We start from the raw sequence: 21,356 nt of genomic DNA on the forward strand, positions 1-21,356 counted from the left end.
TCTTGTAGCACTAATATACATTTTTGGACAATCTCACATGACTGGTGACATTTAGAGAAAAAGGTTCTAAGTGTGTAACTAATTATATAGAAGACCTGCAATATAACTCAAGTTCTTCAGCAACTAACAGGAAATACACTGGAAGAAAGAAGAAGGGGAGGAGCTATATTAGTTCCAACTTTGTTATTGGTAAGAAATGGTGCACAAGCATTAGCTTGGGTGTGGGACATTTAGCAGTAGCACACCAGGCAAGACCAGGGAAACCTTTATTAAACTTAAATTAAGGCACATCACAATGATTTAAAGATGTATACTCAGCAGCAGTACTTCAGCTGAAGGAAGCTTTGTAACATGGATTAATACAACCATATAAATTAATTGAAAAGTTGTAAGTTGTGCTTCATCAGGCTCCAATCGAGGAATCATTTAGATGACCTAGCAAGCCAATGTAAAAGTAGCACTGACAGAAATAATATCTGATACAAGTGTGCAGTAGGTACAGGGTTTGCTTACCAATATTATTGACCACAATGTTCTCTACTACTAGATACTTTTTTAAGTTTAGAAGAGGTTAAAATATTGTAGATGTTTTTATCACTAAAGGCAGCTCACTAGCAGCAGCTGTTTACTCCAATACTTCAGTATTTTCCTCACTGCATAGACATAAAGATGAGAAATAGGAACAAAATAGTAGCCAACTGATTGCTGTATTTCATAAAAGACAATATACTATAGTTGTCTGCTATAATGTATAAAAATGAGCTAAGATCAACTAACATGTAGGTATTTTTTTTATTTCTGAAACATTTTCTTAGAAAACAGTGAAGCATATAATGCCAGGTTTATTCATTGTTCTCCCGTTCAAAGCTGTTAGTTTAAAATCAGGCAGGCCTGCACAAGCCAGAGAACATCATTTAACAATAGGTCCCAGTGAAGTTGAATCTTTGGTAATAAGAACATAAAAAAGCCAGTCAGATGAAATAACATAATTTATCATTCTGAAAGGGTCAAATTGTCATGAGGGCAGGATTGTAGCAATATATTCACTTTAATAAAAATGAATAATATTTTCCAATTCTCTGTGCCAGACCAGATACAGCAGTCAATTAGCCGCTTACTGGATAACAAAAGTTGTACCTTTGTTTGTGCATTTCCGCACTTTCAGTTCTTTCCACCAGATGAGTCAGTTCAGTGGGTGTTCAGCAGAGTGAGTTACTTTTCAGGTGTGTCTACAGATTCTTCCAAGTCTGCTGACTGCATATACTGTCTGACAAGGATCTAACTAATGTAATGTATTATCGGTCTTCTACTAGATAAGTGGTAAACATGGTGATGGTGACAGAGTTACCACTCAGGAGGGGCCTAAAAAAACTGGCTTTAAAAGGGAGCTTTAATATATACGCGTCAAAATCATAGTTGCCAACAGTCCCTGATTTCCAGGGACAGTCCCTGGATTTTGCTGTATGTCCCTGGATTTTTTTTGTCCCTGGAAATGTCCCTGGAAATGCTACCTCTTTTGCCCAACATTTGGTGTATGTATGTATGTATGTATGTGTATATATATATATATATATATATATATATATATATATATATATATATATATATATATATATATATATATATATACTGTATGTATATATATATATATACTGTATGTATATATATATATATATATATATATATATATATATATACACACACACACACATATACATAGATAGATAGATGTAGTTTATTTAAATGTAATTCAATTCCTAAATCCTAATGCAATAGTGTTATTATTATTGAAAGGGTTCACATATTATTTGTCTGCCTAATTTTGATGCTGTGTTATAAAAATAACCATATGCCCAGAATGTGTTCCAGAGACTGGGTAGGTGCAAGAGCTTGGTGCTGTAATCTGTATAATAAGCTATGGATAAGTCTAAATTATACTATTACTGGGTGTGTTTTGATTGCAGAACTGAGTGGACAGAGCAGTTGAACAGTAGGTCGTCAATACTCCAGTAACCTGCATGCTTGCTCTGCTGCAAAGTGTCCCTGGAAATTTTTTTGAAATGTTGGCAACTATGCAAAATGCCCTTCCAGATTTAGAAAAAATACATGTATCCTCTGCATGGATAATACTATGGGGGTATGGTAGCTAATAAGAATCTCACTAGAGCTAACATGCTGACCAGTTGATCTGGAATGCTCAAATTAGATGACAGATTTAAAGTGGTTTTTTTTTTTAATAGTTAGTTGGTGCATAAATATCAAGGCATCTGTGATCAAAATGTTTGTCTTTGTGTGTATAATTACAATAGTCTAATCATTGAATAATTCTTTGTCAGATTTATTGAAGATGTCTTCCTTTCTTTGCTAGATTGCCTAATACATTTTCTTCCATCAACAGCAGATGCACTTTCGGCTAGATTACGAGTCTTGCGTTAGCCTTAAAAAGCAGCGTTGAGGGGTCCCAACGCTGCTTTTTAACGCCCGCTGGTATTACGAGTCAGGTAGGTACAGGTGTACCGCTCACTTTTTTTCCACGATTTTAGCATACCGCAAATCCCCTTACGTCAATTGCGTATCCTATCTTTTTAATGGGATTTGCCTAACGCCAGTATTACGATCACCTGAAAAAGTGAGCGGTACAGCCTCTCCTGGCAAGACTCCTACCGCATTTAAAAGTCAATAGTTAAGAGTTTTATGGGCTAACATAAAGCTCTTAACTAAAGTGATAAAAAGTACACTAACACCCATAAACTACCTATTAACCCCTAAACCGAGCCCCCCCCACATTGGAAACACTTATCTAAAATGTTTAACCCTTAATCTGCCGACCGGACATCACCGCCACTTTAATAAAATTATTAACCCCTAAACCACCGCACTCCCGCCTCGCAAACACTAGTTACATTTTATTAACCCCTAATCTGCCGTCCCTAACATTGCCGACACCTAACTACATTTATTAACCCCTAATCTGCCGCCCCCAACATCGCCGCTACTATATTATATTTATTAACCCCTAAACCTAAGTCTAACCCTAACCCTAACACCCCCTAACTTAAATATAATTTAAATAAAATGAAATAAATTTACTACTATTAAATAAATTAATCCTATTTAAAACTAAATACTTACCGATAAAATAAACCCTAAGCTAGCTACAATATAACTAATAGTTACATTGTAGCTATCTTAGGATTTATTTTTGTATTTATTTTAACTATGTACAATAGTTATTAAATAGTTATTAACTGTTTAATAACTACCTAATTAAAATAAGTACAAATTTACCTGTAAAATAAATCATAACTTAAATTACAATTAAACCTAACAGTACACTATAATTAAATTAGTTACATAAACTTACTACAATTAAATTAAATAAACTAAAGTACAAAAAACAACAAACACTAAATTACAGTAAATAAAAAAAGAATTACAATTTTTTTAAGCTAATTACACCTACTCTAATCCCCCTAAAAAAATAAAAAAGCCCCCCAAAATAATAAAATTCCCTACCCTATACTAAATTACAAATAGCCCTTAAAAGGGCCTTTTGCGGGGCATTGCCCTAAAATAATCAGCTCTTTTACCTGTAAAAAAAAAAGACAATACCCCCCCCAACATTAAAACCCACCACCCACACACCCAACCCTACTCTAAAACACATCCAATCCCCCCTTAAAAAAACCTAACACTACCACCTTGAAGATCACCCTACCTTGAGCCATCTTCACCCAGCCGGGCACAAGTGGACGTCCAGAGGGGCAGAAGTCTTCATCCAATCCGGCCAGAAGAGGACCTCCAGACCGGCAGAAGTCTTCATTCAGGCGGCATCTTCTATCTTCTTCCATCCGGAGCGGAGCGGGTCCATCTTGAAGACATCTGATGCAGAGCATCCTCTTCCTTCTTGATCCGACGACTGAATGAAGGTTCCTTTAAATGATGTCATCCAAGATGGCATCCCTTCAATTCCGATTGGCTGATAGAATACTATCAGCCAATCGGAATTAAGGTAGGAAAAATCCTATTGGCTGATGCAATCAGCCAATAGGATTGAAGTTCAATCCTATTGGCTGATCCAATCAGCCAAAAGGATTGAGCTCGCATTCTATTGGCTGATCCAATCAGCCAATAGAATGCAAGCTTAATCCTATTGGCTGATTGCATCAGCCAATAGGATTTTTCCTACCTTAATTCCAATTGGCTGATAGAATCCAATCAGCCAATCGGAATTCAAGGGACGCCATCTTAGATGACATCATTAAAAGGAACCTTTATTCTTCGCTTGGACTTCGTTTGAAGAGGATGGCTGGATTGAAGATGGACCCGCTCCGCTCCGGATGGAAGAAGATAAAAGATGCCACCAGGATGACTTCTGCTGGTCTGGAGGTCCTCTTCTGGCCGGATCGGATGAAGACTTCTGCCCCTCTGGACGTCCACTTGTGCCCGGCTGGGTGAAGACAGCTCAAGGTAGGGTGATCTTCAAGGGGGTAGTGTTAGTTTTTTTTAAGGGGGGATTGGGTGTGTTTTAGAGTAGGGTTGGGTGTGTGGGTGGTGGGTTTTAATGTTGGGGGGGGTATTGTCTTTTTTTTACGGGTAAAAGAGCTGATTACTTTGGGAATTTTATTATTTTGAGGGGCTTTTTTATTTTATTAGGGGGATTAGAGTAGGTGTAATTAGCTTAAAACAAATTGTAATTCTTTTTTTATTTTCTGTAATTTAGTGTTTGTTGTTTTTTGTACTTTAGTTTATTTAATTTATTTGTAGTTAGTTTATGTAATTAATTTAATTATAGTGTAGTGTTAGGTTTAATTGTAATTTAGGTTATGATTTATTTTACAGGTAAATTTGTACTTATTTTAACTAGGTAGTTATTAAATAGTTAATAATATTTAATAACTATTGTACCTAGTTAAAAAAAATACAAAGTTGCATAAATCCTAAAATGGCTACAATGTAACTATTAGTTATATTGTAGCTAGCTTAGGGTTTATTTTATCGGTAAGTATTTAGTTTTACATAGGAATAATGTAGTTAATTATAGTAAATTTATTTAGATTTATTTAAATTATATTTAAGTTAGGGGGGTGTTAGGGTTAGACTTAAGTTAAGGGGTTAATACATTTATTATAGTGGCGGCGACATTGGTGGCGGCAGATTAGGGGTTAATAAATTTATTATAGTTGCGGCGACGTTGGGGGTGGGCAGATTAGGGGTTAATAAATAAAATATAGGGTTCGGCGATGTTAAGGGCAGAAGATTAGGGGTTCATGGGGATAATGTAGGCGGCGGCGGTGTCCGGAGCGGCAGATTAGGGGTTAATAATATAATGTAGGTGTCGGCGATGTCGGGGGTGGCAGATTAGGGGTTAATAATATAATGTAGGTGTCTGCGATGTTGGGGGCGACAGATTAGGGGTTAATAATATAATGTAGGTGTTGGCGATGTCGGGGGCGGCAGATTAGGGATTAATAAATTTAATATCAGGGGTGTTTAGACTCGGGGTTCATGTTAGGGTGTTAGGTGCAGGCATAAAAAGTATTTCCCCATAGGAAACAATGGGGCTGCATTAGGAGCTGAACGCTGCTTTTTTGCAGGTGTTAGATTTTTTTTTAGCCAGCTCAGCCCCATTGTTTCCTATGGGGAAATCGTGCACGAGCACGTTTTGCCAGCTTACCGTTGACTTAAGCAACGCTGGTATTGAGGTGAGATGTGGAGCTAAATTTTGCTCAACGCTCACTTTTCTGAGGCTAACGCTGGCTTGCAGAAAACTCGTAATACCAGCGTAAGAAAAAAAGGAGCGTTAGCACCGCACACCATTACCGACAAAATCTCGTAATCTAGCCGTTTGTTAGGTGATAATTGATTGGTTGAGTTCCTATATAGTTTGGATTTATACACACTAGATATTTTTCTTGGGCCTTAATCCCTTGTTAAAAGCATCTTTTTGATTGTGATTGTCTTAATTTTTCTTAAAGAGAAGTCAAAATTAAATTTTCATGACTCAGATAGAGCATGCAGTTTTAAACAACTTTCCAATTTACTTCCATTAACAAAATATGACAAGTTCTTTTTATATTTATACTTTTTGAGTCACCAACTCCTACTAAGCATGTGCAAGAATTTACAGACTAAGGGGCCTATTTATCAAGCGGTCAACCGCAAATACGCTGGAATTCCGCAGCATAATTGTGGAGAGCTGGATTCGCCTTAGTTATCAAAGCCTACAGACCAGAAAAAGTAGAATTTTGTGACGTAACATACGATCCGCCGGTCTCAGTCCGACACAGATCGATGCTTACGTCACTACAGATGTTCTGAATGCAAATTCGGCACTATCTGACTACTTTTGCTAGTTATCAAAAAACTACCAGGTACGCTTGCAGCTTTTCCTGCCCAGCGTACCTGGTTTTCAATCCGCCGCCCTGGAGGTGGCAGATGCCATAGAAATCAATGGGAGTCTGAAAGTAGCAAAAGCTTATGTTCGCTGCTGCCTGATATCCCATTGATTCCTATGGGGAATAAAAGTTATGTTTACACCTAACACCCTAACATGTACCCGAGTCTAAACACCCCTAATCTTCCGCCCCCTACACCGCCGCCACCTACATAATGTTATTAACCCCTATCCCACCACTCCCGGACCCCGCCGCAACTAAATAAACTTATTAACCCCTAAACCGCCGCTCCCGGAGCCCACCGCCAACTATATACTTATTAACCCCTAATCTGCCACCCCCAATACCGCCGCAACCTACATAAAGTTATTAACCCCTATCCTGCTGCTCCCGGAGCCCACCGCAACGGAATAAATGTATTAACCCCTAAACCGCCAGCCCCCACATCGCCATAGACTAAATTAACCTATTAATCCCTAAATCTAACAACCCATTAACTTTATATTAAATATTAACTCATTCCTATCTTATAATAAATTTAAACTTACCTTTACAATTAAATTAAACTATATTAAACTATTAATTAACCTACCCTAACTGTTATAATAAAATTACATTAAACTATATTAAACTGTTAATTAACCTACCCTAACTATTATAATAAAATTACATTGAATTATATTAAACTATTAATCAACCTACCCTAACTATTATAATAAAATTACATTAAACTATATTAAATTAATAATTAATCTAACCTAACTTTTATACTAAAATAACATAAAACTACAAATTAAAATAAATATATATATATATATATATATATATATATATATATATATATATATATAATATATAACACCTAACCCTACTCAACCCTAACCCTACTCAAAAAATGTAATTCTACACTAAAAAATTACAAAGTTCTAAAAAACTAACTAAGTTACAAAAATAACAAACATTAAGTTACACAAAAAATAAACACTAAGTTACAAAAAAGAAAAAAGAACATTTCAAAGCTTTAAACTAATTACACCTAATCTAAGGGCCCTATGAAAATAAAAAAGCCTCCCCAAAAAAAAAAAAAAAACCCTAACCTACAATAAACTACAAGTAGCCCTTAAAAGGGCCTTTTGCGGGCATTGCCCCAAAGTAATCAGCTCTTTTACCTGTAAAAAAAAGTACAAACAACCCCCCAATAGTAAAACCCACCACCCACACAACCAACCCCCCAAAGCTATCTAAAAAAACCTAAGCTCCCCATTGCCCTGAAAAGGGCATTTGTATGGGCATTGCCCTTAAAAGGGCATTTAGCTCTTTTGCAGGCCCAAGTCCTAATCTAAAACTAAAACCCACCCAATAAACCCTTAAAAAAATCCTAACACTAACCTCAGAAGATTTACTTACAGTTTAGAAGATCCGACATCCATCCTCCAAGAAGCCGACAGAAGTCCTCATCGAAGCCGACAGAAGTCTTCATCCAAGCAGCCAAAGTCTTCATCCAAGCCCACAGAAGTCTTCATCCAGACGGCTTCTTCTATCTTCATCCATCCGGTGCGGAGCAGCTCCATTTTCAAGACATCCGACGTGGAGCATCCTCTTCCTTCCGACGACTACCGACAAATGAAGGTTCCTTTAAATGACGTCATCCAAGATGGTGTCCCTTAGATTCCGATTGGCTGATAGAATTCTATCAGCCAATCGGAATTAAGGTTGAAAAAATCCTATTGGCTGTTGCAATCAGCCAATAGGATTGAGCTCCCATTCTATTGACTGATTGGAATAGCCAATAGAATGTGAGCTCAATCCTATTGGCTGATTGGATCAGCCAATAGGATGAAAGCTCAATTCTATTGGCTGATTGCAACAGTCAATAGGGTTTTTCATCCTTAATTCCGATTGGCTGATAGAATTCTATCAGCCAATCAGCATCTAAGGGACGCCATCTTGGATGACATCATTTAAAGGAACCTTCATTCGTCGGTAGTCGTCGAAAGGAAGAGGATGCTCCGCATCGGATGTCTTGAAGATGGACCCGCTCCGCGCCAGATGGATGAAGATAGAAGATGCTAGTTTTTTGGAACTTTGTAATTTTTTAGTGTAGAATTAAATTATTTGAGTAGGGTTGGGTGTTTAAATATATTATATATTTATTTTAATTTGTAGTTTTATGTTATTGTAGTATAAAAGTTAGGTTAGATTAATTATTAATTTAATATAGTTTAATGTAATTTTATTATAACAGTTAGGGTAGGTTAATTATTAATTTAATATAGTTTAATGTAATTTTATTATAACAGCAGGATAGGGGTTAATAACTTTATGTAGGTGGCGGCAGTGTAGGGGGTGCCGGTTTAGGAGTTAATAAGTTTATTTATTTGTGGCGGGGTCCGGGAGCTGCGGGATAGGGTTTAAACAGTTTAGTATAGTGGCAGTGTTTAGTTACAGTATACAAATAAAGCTTTGAAAAAGCCGAAGAGCAGTGTGATCGATGACTGTTAGTTAACAACAGTCCGCTGCTCATCGCCCCATACTTGGTGCACAGCTTTTTTACCGATTTTTTTTGTTAAATAAGGAGAGAGGATTCAGGTTCGCGGCAGCAATGTTAGGCGAGCGTATTGGTGCCGTCGAATACAAGTAAGTTGACGGCTTAATAAATAGGCCCCTATACCTATATGTATTTGAAATTGGCTTAAAGCAGTCACATAATACAGGGGGAGTGGCTATAGACATAACTTTGAAATTCATCAGAAAAAAATCTACTACTCATTTGAAGTTCAGACTAGGGGGGATATTTATCAAAGCGTCAACTGAAAATACGTTTGAATCCCGCGTCGTATTTATCGCGAGATTGATCCGATGTAGTTATCGAATCGTCAAAATCGTCAAATGTTGAAATGTGTGATGAAATATATGCTCAGATCGATGCTTGCATCATTACAGATGTTTCAAATTCACATTCGACTCTATTTGACCATTTTCCCAATTTATCGATCATTTAACAGGTACGCTCGCGTCTATTCCGACATAGCGTACCTAGTTTTCAATCCGCCACCCTTGAGGCCACGGATGCCATAGAAATCAATGGGAGTTTGAAAACACAGAAAGCTTGTGTTCGATGCTGCAAGAGAATGAAGTATATTACATAATAAAAGTAAATTAGAAGCTTTATTAAAATTGAATACCCTTTCTTTTTTTTTTTTATGTTTATTTTTCACATTTCAATCAATTCATACAGAAAGAGACAAAAGACACCAGAAAAAAAGAATACCCCAAAACAAAATAAATAAATAATTAGCAAAATAGTTATGTATTGTGGAGACACAGCTCCGATTCGTTCTATCGTTGTCATGGAGACGCAGCTCCGAAATACAAATAAATACTTTTTAAACATAACTTGATCGGTGCAATGTTTTATTCTAAATTATACATTTGACTTTTCTTAAATAGATACCGCTATAAACATAAATAAAACAAAATAAAAAAATAAAAAAGGGAAAAGGAAAAAAGAAAGAAGATCCCTCTCCCCTGAACTGCCACTCCCCATCGACCCTACCTATAATGTACTGCTTAACAATTAAGATTCTCCCCCATTTCCTCTCTCATTACCCCGCCACTGTTGTGGCAATTCTTCTCCTAATAATAGGAGCGAAAATGCTGTCGATTTCTGTAAAGGGGTTATAAATTGAATCTGAGTTGCCAAAGGCCAAGATAGAATAACTTTTTTTTTTTTTTTTTTTTAAATATTGATTTTTATTGAGGTTTTGTGAAACCAATACAACTTATATCAAATATCATATCATAAGACAAGCATAAATGGTACATTTCAATTTGACAGTTTCCATATACAGCAGATAGTTAAAATTCACATTATAGATAATACTATGCATAAAACTGGAACCTCTTTTTCTTTTTTACACAATCTAACCACAATGTGTTTTCTCACTTGACTCTGGAGGCAACTCTTGCACCTCCTGAAACTTGCAACAAACTCTAGGAGAGGAAAATTAGTAATTTAAATGGTCACATTTGGACCTCTAAACATAAAGTATGTTAGCAATTGATATTTTGAGTGATATCAACAATGAAATTAGCATTCCTAGGTGTAAATAATATGGGGAGATATATAGGTAAATTACGCTGGCTACCTAAGCAATCTTGCTAATCTAGGTAGGGGAAATAAGGTCAATATTATTTTGTACTGCAAGAATACTTGTGAAGACAGTAGTTAGGGTGCGGTATAGGTAAGATGAACCGCATAGTTAACCCTCCTGAGTTGGGAGGTTTATTATGGGGGGGGGTAGTTTGAGTATGATAATCAGAACATATCAAGTATGTTTCATCTATTGGTATCTGTATATACAATGGTTACTATGAACTTTTACAACTAGTTTTCAATAGAGGCATATAGAGACACAGGAAGCTTTTGAAATATAAAATATGAAATAGCTGGACCCTCTAAGTTAGCTTCTGTAGGACAGTATTATCCGTACTATTTTGGAGTATCTATGGAACTGAGCTAAAGAACGGTACCCAGTACACCAATTAATGAATTTAAGGTCTAGAGGAGTTTGGTTAAGAACTAGTGTGTACTAAATAAAAGTGTGTATAGAATGCTAGGTGCTTGAGGTTGTAAAGATAGCATTACATACATGTAATAATTCGTGGAGCATAGGTAACACAAAATGTTAATGCCAACATACAGACAAATCTGTTACATTACAAATACATTTCTGTGGGCATAAAATAAGGTAAACCTCATTTTCCCTTTAAGTTCAAGAGATATTATCTCAACAAATATTATCAGCAATTATCCTAAACATTATAAAACATATGGGGAGATATGCTCAACATAGGCATCAATACATATAAATATACAGGTAACCTCCATTCCATACGTACAATGAAAACAAGAATAAGTTGCGGTCAGCCAGGAAGGAGCTTCTAGGGAAGTCGTGAGGCTACAAATGCATCTGAGTTAATAGGATGTATTGTGGCATAAAAAAAATAGGTATATATCCTGTCCCCTGGGCATGGGCCCTATACCCGACGACAGGAAAATAGTAAAAAGACGTGTATAATAGCCAACTGTTTTAAGGGGCACAATTCAGTGACCTCTGTTTAGCATGGTATAACCAGATATAATATTAAGGAGGCATATAATAGTAGCATATGGTTACCTAATAGTAGTCAGCCTGAGTGTTTAAGCATTCTATCAGGGTGAGTTATAAGGTGCGTTAAAGTTAAAGAGGGTACAACAACACAAATTAGGGGCAGTTGTAATGCGGTTGCTGATCTGTATAACAAACTTATATTTGCACTCTTAGGAAGTTAGCGCACTAAGAACATTCATTTGACGAAAGCAAGTAAGTATCCCCATCAAGTGACATGAGAGGTAATTAGCATGACAGAACCATAAAACATTTGTGTGAGACCAGCAACTTTAAAAATGGCAAATTCCTGTAACTAGAAGACATGAGGCAATGTTAACTTATCTGGAAGTCTTTTTTCTGTCTCTTAATTCACATGTTCATTTAAGGTAGTAATCTAGGTAGGTAGCACAGTATAGCTTGGTCTCACATAATACAAACTGTTGTACCATACATACCACGGTGCTCTAATATTATCATACATGTCCCTTTTCAAGTATAAGCAGAGGCAAAGGGTTTTCACGATGCAGTCTCAGTTAGTAAAAGGAGACTACTGTAGTATCCCTATGATTAATTCTTTAACCTATACCTTTGGCAAGCTTTATATGAAGGGGGGTCCCTGTAAACCCTTGGTAGAATTTCCATAAGGCACTTGTTTGACTCAGGTCTGCAAAGTAAAAGGCATTGATCCAAACGTGAAGGGAGAAACATGGGGCAATCATGTGTGCTGATCTAGATGTACTCGCGTCCACCCTCTCCTGGGGCCAGGCTTCGCTCTCTCTTCCTTGCGTGGTTAAAAGGTTAGGTTGTGCAGGCCCCTTTGAAGATTCACTGCACTCGGTATTGATATATCTTGGTGCCAGGTTAGTTGTGGGGGATCGCACCATATAGGCGAGACTACAAATGTTGCCTTCATTTGCACAGGAGCGATGTGTGGGCTCAAGGTACCTCCCGCTCAGGCCTGCAGAGCAGTTGGTCTAGTGCAGGTCTGTTTGGGAGAATATCTGAGTTCTCCTGAGCTGTGTGCACCAATGCAATGCGGCTTCTAGTATCTTGTTCAGGGTCGGTATGGAAAATTTCCTGTGTTGGTGGAGGCATTAAGGAGATTAGTATGGATGTGAGGCTATCCTTAAGGCCCTGGAAATGCGCATTAATATGCTGTTGGGCCTGTTGTTCTCAGACTTCCAATGCTTCCATAATAACAATGTTGTTTACGTAAGAGATGCTTTTAGATAGATATCTTGGTCAGATAGCAGCAGCATGCAAATCTTTTAGGGAAACAGTTATAGCTCCTGTTCTTCTCCTGGTTAAGTAACGTTAGATATTTTCTTTGCCATCGGGATTTTCAGAAGAGTAAGATATGGCATTCCAGACCCATATGTAGGATAGTAGATCTCACCACATGGCATTATTAACTAGCGTATAATGGCTGTAGATCCTTAGAATGATATGTTCCTGTTCCTCCCGATGGGTTGAGAGTGCTTTAAAGATTCTTAGCAGTGTATTCAGAAGAACATTTTAATGGGTTTATTCAAGTATATACCGGGAGCTTCATAAAAACATATCTGGTTGCTGCGGTAGTTGGTTCCTCCCCCCAAGATAGATAGAATAACTTTTAACCATTTATGGAAATATAGTCTGAGATATTTTTCTTGAAGTAGTTTGTTATCTTGCATCTCTTTTATCATTTGTAGTTTCATGCTCTCAACAAAATCTGCAATAATTGAAGCCCTGGTTGACTTCCATTCTCTAAATATCAAGTTACGTGCAGCTAAAATGGCCATATTGATTAACTGTTGATCTCCGTCCCATGTGGAATTGGAGAATAAAAAGAAGATATAAAATGGGGTGAGCTCAAAACTGCGCTTGGTTATATTCTTCAACCAGAAATTTACCTTACACCAGTATTGTCTAATTTTTGGACAATCCCACAGACAATGTACTATATCCGCCTTTGCGGCATTACATTTATAACATTTATCTTTTTGACTGTTCTGAGTCCATTTATTTAGTCTGTCTGGAGTGTAATGATATTTATTAATCACTTTCACTTGCGACTCCCTCCAACTAATTATTGTTGTGGCCTTTTCCATAAGAGTGAGGCTTTTCAATAAGTCCTGTGGGGTTAGATTTGGAAAATATTTATCAAGTCTCCCTATCAACTTATTCACATATTCCTGACCCTCTTTGGTTAATAATAATTTGTACCAGAATGCAATGGAGCGATTCCCCATTCTATATATATATTAATCCCAGCTTCTATATCCTTCATACTCCAGTCCCATCCTTTTATCTGTAGTATTTTCATGACATAACTCCTACTTTGTAGATATGCATAAAAAGATTTTGCCGGGAGTTGATATTCTGTAGCTAATTCTTCAAAGGTCTGAATAGCAGATTTGTCCTCATTAATTAATTGTGCGAAAGTGTTTAATCTTCTTCTGTTCCAATCACTAAAGATTGGATTATATATACTGGGTGTAAAATCCGGTGTTCCTCTTATTGGTAATAAATATGAACATTTATAATTACACCTATTGCTATACAGTATTTCTGCCAGGCCAAGATGATATTTGTGCTCATATTGCTAATATTGCTAGGTAATTGCCTATATGGACAATGAAGTAAGGCTTTTAAATTAAAAGGGGCAATTACATTTGATTCAGTTTCATAATAGGTGGTATATTGGCCTTCTGTCAACAATCTGTTGCAAATGTAACCATAGTTACCCAGTTGTAAAATCTGATATTTGGTAAGGAGAATCCCCCATAAGTTCGTAATTGAGTTAATCTGTTTATTGCTAATCGCGGTTTCTTTTTATCCCATATAAATTGTGCACAGACCCTATTGTACCTACAGATGTCTTGATTTGGTATAAAGATAGGTAGATTTTGTAACAAAAATAGAATACGAGGGAAAATAATCATCTTAATTATCGTGACCCTGGCAGAGAGAGACAGAAAGTCCATTTTCCATTTGTTGAATTCCTTATCTAGATTTTTAAATATAGCAACATAATTAAGCTTATACCAATCATTTGGGTTTCTTCCAAGCTTTATTCCTAGATAGTTTATATATATCCTCACTTGAAATGGATGATTACAACAACTGTGAGCCGTCATTTGTAGCCATAAAATCTCTGATTTTGCTGGATTTATTTTATATCCAGAAAATTTACTGTAGCTGTCAATGATTTTTAGAACCTTTGGTATACTGCTCCTTGTATCACTAAGAAATAGCATAATATCATCCGCATATAATGATAAAACCATCTTTGTCCCACCTATATTAATCCCTTTAATTTATTTCCTTAAATATACAGCTAACAGTTCTAGCGCTATATTAAACAGGAGGGGGAAGAAGGGGCATCCTTGTTGTGTAGCTCTTTGTAGTATTATATATTAAGATAGTTCATCATTTACCAGCAGTTGAGACTTGGGTTTATTATATATTAAGTTGATTAGTCCTACAATATTTCCAGAAAACCCGAACTTTAACAATACTGTATTCATATGGTCTCAAATGGTGGAATCAAAGGCTTTCTCCACATCGATAGTCACCAATGAGCAATCCTTTTTTGTTCTCTGTCTCTAACTGTCAAACCATAACAATAATCTAGTGTAAGGAGAACCTTACGAATATTCCTAATATTCCTCGTTTATCAATACACCAATTACTTTATTAAATCTATCTGCCATAATTGACATACAGTAAGTATTTTATAATCTACATTCAGCAAGGATATGGATCTGTATGACCCCATATCCTCTGGGTCCTTGCCTTTTTTATGAATAAGGGATATTATTGAGCCTGTAAAATAGTGTGACTGCATTAAGTTTTCCACAAAGTATCTGTTATATAGCCTTTCTAATGCTTCTACAATATCAACTTTGCTAATGTTATAGAATTCCACTGTTATTCCATCAGGCCCTGGTGCTTTTCTGGATTTCATTTTATCTATGGCTTTCAGTGGCCTAGATTTGGAGTTTGGCGTTAGCCGTGAAAACCAGTGTTAGAGGCTCCTAACACTGGTATTTGGAGTCACTCAAAAAAGGGTCTAACGCTCACTTTTCAGCCGCGACTTTTCCATACCGCAGATCCCCTTATGTCAATTGCGTATTCTATCTTTTCAATGGGATTTTTCTAACTCCGGTATTTAGAGTCGTGTCTGAAGTGAGCGATAGGATTCTATCAGCCAATCGGAATTAAGGTAGGAATATTCTGATCGGAACAGCCAATAGAATGCGAGCTCAATCTGATTGGCTGATTGGATCAGCCAATCGGATTGAACTTGATTCAGAATATTCCTACCTTAATTCCGATTGGCTGATAGAATCCTATCAGCCAATCGGAATTCGAGGGACGCCATCTTGGATGACGTCATTTAAAGGAACCATCATTTGCCGTTCAGTCGTCGGCCAGGATGGATGTTCCGCGTCAGAGGTCTTCAGGATGCTGCCGCTCCGCTCCAGATGGATGTCGATAGAAGATGCCGCCTGGATGAAGACTTCAATCGGATGGAAGATCTCTTCTGCCCCGCTTGGATGAAGACTTCAATCGGATGGAAGACCTATTCTGCCCCGCTTGGATGAAGACTTCTACCGGATCATGGACATCTTCAGCCCCCCATTTGGGCTTGGATCAGGACATCGGAGGAGCTCTTCAGGACGGATCGGTGAACCTGGTATGGTGAAGATAAGGTAGGAAGATCTTCAGGGGCTTAGTGTTAGGTTTATTTATGGGGGGTTTGGGTTAGATTAGGGGTATGTGGGTGGTGGGTTGTAATGTTGGGGGGGGGGGGTATTGTATGTTTTTTTTACAGGCAAAAGAGCTGAACTTCTTGGGGCATGCCCCGCAAAGGGCCCTGTTCAGGGCTGGTAAGGTAAAAGAGCTTTTAACTTTAGTAATTTAGAATAGGGTAGAGCATTTTTTATTTTGGGGGGCTTTGTTGTTTTATTAGGGGGCTTAGAGTAGGTGTAATTAGTTTAAAATTGTTGTAATATTTTTCTTATGTTTGTAGATATTTTTTTATTTTTTGTAACTTAGTTCTTTTTTATTTTTTGTACTTTAGTTAGTTTATTTCATTGTAGTTATTTGTAGATATTGTATTTAATTAATGTATTGATAGTGTAGTGTTAGGTTTAAGTGTAGGTAATTGTAGGTATTTTATTTAATTAATTTAATGATAGTATAGTGTTAGGTTTAATTGTAACTTAGGTTAGGATTTATTTTACAGGTAATTTTGTAATTATTTTAACTAGGTAACTATTAAATAGTTCTTAACTATTTAATAGCTATTGTACCTGGTTAAAATAATTACAAAGTTGCCTGTAAAATAAATATTAATCCTAAAATAGCTACAATGTAATTATAATTTATATTGTAGCTATATTAGGGTTTATTTTACAGGTAAGTATTTTATTTAATAAGAGTTAATTAATTTCGTTAAATTAAAATTATATTTAACTTAGGGGAGTGTTAGTGTTAGGGTTAGACTTAGCTTTAGGGGTTAATACATTTATTAGAATAGCGGTGAGCTCCGGTCGGCAGATTAGGGGTTAATAATTGAAGTTAGGTGTCGGCGATGTTAGGGAGGGCAGATTAGGGGTTAATACTATTTATTATAGGGTTAGTGAGACGGATTAGGGGTTAATAACTTTATTATAGTAGCGCTCAGGTCCGCTCGGCAGATTAGGGGTTAATAAGTGTAGGCAGGTGGAGGCGACGTTGTGGGAGGCAGATTAGGGGTTAATAAATATAATATAGGGGTCGGCGATGTTAGGGCAGCAGATTAGGGGTACATAAGGATAATGTAAGTAGCGGTGGTTTACGGAGCGGCAGATTAGGGGTTAATAATAATATGCAGGGGTCAGCGATAGCGGGGGCGGCAGAATAGGGGTTAATAAGTGTAAGGTTAGGGGTGTTTAGACTCGGGTTACAAGTTAGAGTGTTAGGTGCAGACGTAGGAAGTGTTTCCGCATAGCAAACAATGGGGCTGCGTTAGGAGCTGATTGTGGCTTTTTTGCAGGTGTTAGGTTTTTTTTTCAGCTCAAACAGCCCCATTGTTTTCTATGGGGGAATCGTGCACGAGCACGTTTTTGAGGCTGGCCGTTTGCGTAAGCAACTCTGGTATCGAGAGTTGAAGCTGCGTTAAATATGCTCTACGCTCCTTTTTTGGAGCCTAACGCAGCCTTTATGTGGACTCTCAATACCAGAGTTATTTTTATGGTGCGGCCAGAAAAAAGCCGGCGTTAGCTACGCGGGTCCTTACCGACAAAACTCTAAATCTAGGCCAGTATTTCTTCTAACGAAATTGCTTGGTTAGCTTGTTTTAAATCTTGTTGCGTTATCTTGGCTAAATTTATATTTTCCCAAAATGTATTCTTCTCTATTTCGTTTATTGATGTTTTATTGTATAACTTTTGGTAATATTTATAGAAAGCTTCTCAAATTTCCGGAACTTTAGTATAAATGTGATTCCCTTCTTTTATCCTAGAGATCATTTTTTTCTTTTTTTTAAATTTCATTAGTTTTGCTAAATATTTAGCCGCTATTCTTTGGAATCCCTGAAATTGGGATCTAACCCTTAAGTCTTCATCAGCCCATTTTCTTTTCAGGAAGAGCTTCCTTTCATTTTTAATCTTAATATACTCCTTCCACATGGCTGTGTTTGGTTTTAGCAAATATTTTCTATACACATTTTTAAGTTGATTTGTTAATTGTATATCCCTATGTTTCGCCTTCTTTTTACTTGGATCTGAATTATGTTTAATAGTTAAACTAATTATAGGATGATCAGACAGAATAATATCTGCTATATGTGTTTCAATATCGAGCACCAGTAATTTATCTGTTATTAAAAACATATCAATCCTTGAAATTTTTTTATATGCTTTGGACTCGCCTGTATAACTACGTATGTCTGGATGATGTTAACACCAGGCGTCTTTTAATCTTAATACCTTACATAGATCCCTTAATAGTTTGGCCTCTTTTAGATGTCTAAAAGATGGTTTCTGTAGAAATCTATCCATTTCAGGATACATTGTAAAATTAAAGTTCCCCGCCATTATTAAATTCTGTTCAGCATATTGAGCTAATTTATTCCTGAGGAGTTGCCAAAATTCTATATCTAACTTATTTAGGCCATATATGTTGTATAATGTCCAGACTTTTTTTCAACTTCCACCTGTAAAATTACATAGTGTCCTGACGGATCTAACTCCTGTGTACTTATACTATACGAAAGCTTTTTATTAAAAAGAATAGCTACTCCACATTTCCTTGTTACCCCTGGTGCAGCCACTATTTCCTCTATCCAATTTACTCTTAACTTCATGATTTCAGATGTATTTAAGTGTAATTCTTGTAAGAAAATTATATCGGGATTATGTGTCTTCAAATTTTTAAATATGTGTTTCCGTTTATCTGGGGAAGTAATTCCTCCTACATTCCATGAAACTATTTTCATACTATTATTCTATCTTTTAGCAATATATACCTAGTCTGTGTACACATATATACGCATAAGCATACCTATCCTTTATCTATCTATCTATCTATCTATCTATCTATCTATCTATCTATCTATATATATATATATATATATATATACACACACACATATACACATATATACTGTATATATGTATATACATACACATGCGCGTACTGTTGAGCCTATCCAGTACTACGTGAAACAAACATGAGTACCACCTGGGGGAGGGGGGCAGGGGGAGAGAAGAAAGAAGAGGGAAAGGAGAAAGAAGTGAAAAAAAAGGGGGGAAAAAAAAAGAAAAAAAAGGGCAAAAAGAGAGAAAAAAACCTATGCCAACAAATAATCCTAACGAAAAATCTAAAATCTCTACCAACAACCATGTTAACCATTCTCAAAACATTTAAGGGTTCATTTATATAACTCTATACGCTTTTATATCTTGTTATCCAGTTTTGCACAAAATGCTTTTGCTTCTGCTATAGTATTCAAAGTAGTACGGCCCTCACTATCATCTATTATTATTTTTGCTGGATATCTCAAATTAGCCTTAACTCCTGCTAGTATCAGCTTTGTACAATATGGAGACATTTCTTTTCTTCTGGCCAAGGTTTCAGCCGAAAAGTCCTGAAATAACAGGATTCGCCTTCCCTCTATCATAAAGGAGTTTATCTTTCGATAATGCTGCATGATTTTAACCTTGTCAAAGAAATTGAGATATTTTATCATGATCATTCTAGGGCGTCTACTCGTATCAGGTGCTTCTTTACTATTACCCACTCTGTGCGCCCTCTCTACTAGTTTTTTACCCTCAGTTCTCTGTATTCCTAATAGATTGAGGAGTGTTGAGGATGCAAATTCAATTAAATCCTTGTATTGAGTATTCTCTGGCAGGCCCACCCCCCTAACATTATTACGATGGGACCTGTCCTCTATATCCTCTAACTTTGCTTGTAATGATTTAATAATGTCAGTGTATTTCTTGTTTTGTGTTTCTTGACTTTTGCTCAGATCTTCTACATCGGAGACTCAGGCTACTATTTCCGTTAACCTATTAGAAAATTGTCTTATCTCTGTAGTAAGACCAGCCAGTTCCCTTTGCACTAGCTCAAATTTCGGTAAGATTAGTTCTGCAAGCTGATTAAACATTGTTTGAGTTTCTAATGTCTTACTTATAGTACCAGGTCTCTCTGCTAGGTTCTCGGAAGACATTTCTAACGTTTTATTAACGTTTTTCTGTCTTTTCTAACTGGCATCGCTGAGGATCTCGGTTTTATATTAGTAATATATTTTTCCATTAATTTTGTGTATTACACGTGTTTTCTTTGTAAGAAATAAAAAAGTGACGTTTTAGAGAGTGTCTAATGTGCTAAAAATACTTGTACTGAGTGAAGTTCAGATCTCTGGGTTTTATCTCTTTGTGATAACCAATATCCCTGAGTGTCAAAAAGTGATAAATCACACAACAACCACACAAAAAAAGTGAACAAAAGTGCGTATGGGGTGTTCTATTTTTCTCTACCTTTTCCTTTTTGATAGCCCCCTTTGTGTGCTTTTTCCTTACGATAAAATACTTATTCCTATATAATTCCCCAGCTATAAAGCCATATTTTGTTTAGATTCTATTCTTAGGATGTAAAATCTTTAATAACAATTTAAATATAAAAAGAACCTTAGATTTTGCTAATCTCTAGATCTATAAATAAACAGAAAAGTGTGCTCTCGCTTTTATTTAATATCCGTCTATCTCAAAAGTGAGTTTAGTCTAATTTTTTATATAGGCAAGTATCAATATCACCAAAAATTAATTGAATTTGCAGTATATAGTACCGCCTAACTACACCCCTTGAGTACAATATCTTTTATAGTGTTTTAAATCTTATCGGGGCCTTAAATGTCTTACCGTTTCTAAAATAGCAAAGGAGCGAGTTCTCACTCTTGGTTAATAAGGCAGTGGGCGACACCATAGAAGCAAGATATAACAGTATTTAACAACCAACTCATTTGCTGAAGTTTCTAACGTGTATAGCACCTATTACCACTTAACTTTATTGCTGATGGAATTCTTGTGCTTTATCAAGCCACTGTTGGGCTAGCCCACAGCTTCATTTATTACATGCAGCACTTAAAACTATAAGGAAATAACTTTGGCCCACTTAAAGTGTTAATCAAGAATATCTGTTACAATGTTAATATGTATTGTCAACCAGTGTTTATGTCAACATCTGCTTTAACAAAGGAAAAAACAAAAACAAAAAAAAAAACTTGTTAACATCACAGAATTGGTACAGTGTCTCCTAGTGAATTTCCATG

The sequence above is a fragment of the Bombina bombina genome, chromosome 2 (genome assembly GCF_027579735.1).
Source record: "Bombina bombina isolate aBomBom1 chromosome 2, aBomBom1.pri, whole genome shotgun sequence".
In the NCBI taxonomy this organism is placed as follows: domain Eukaryota; kingdom Metazoa; phylum Chordata; class Amphibia; order Anura; family Bombinatoridae; genus Bombina; species Bombina bombina.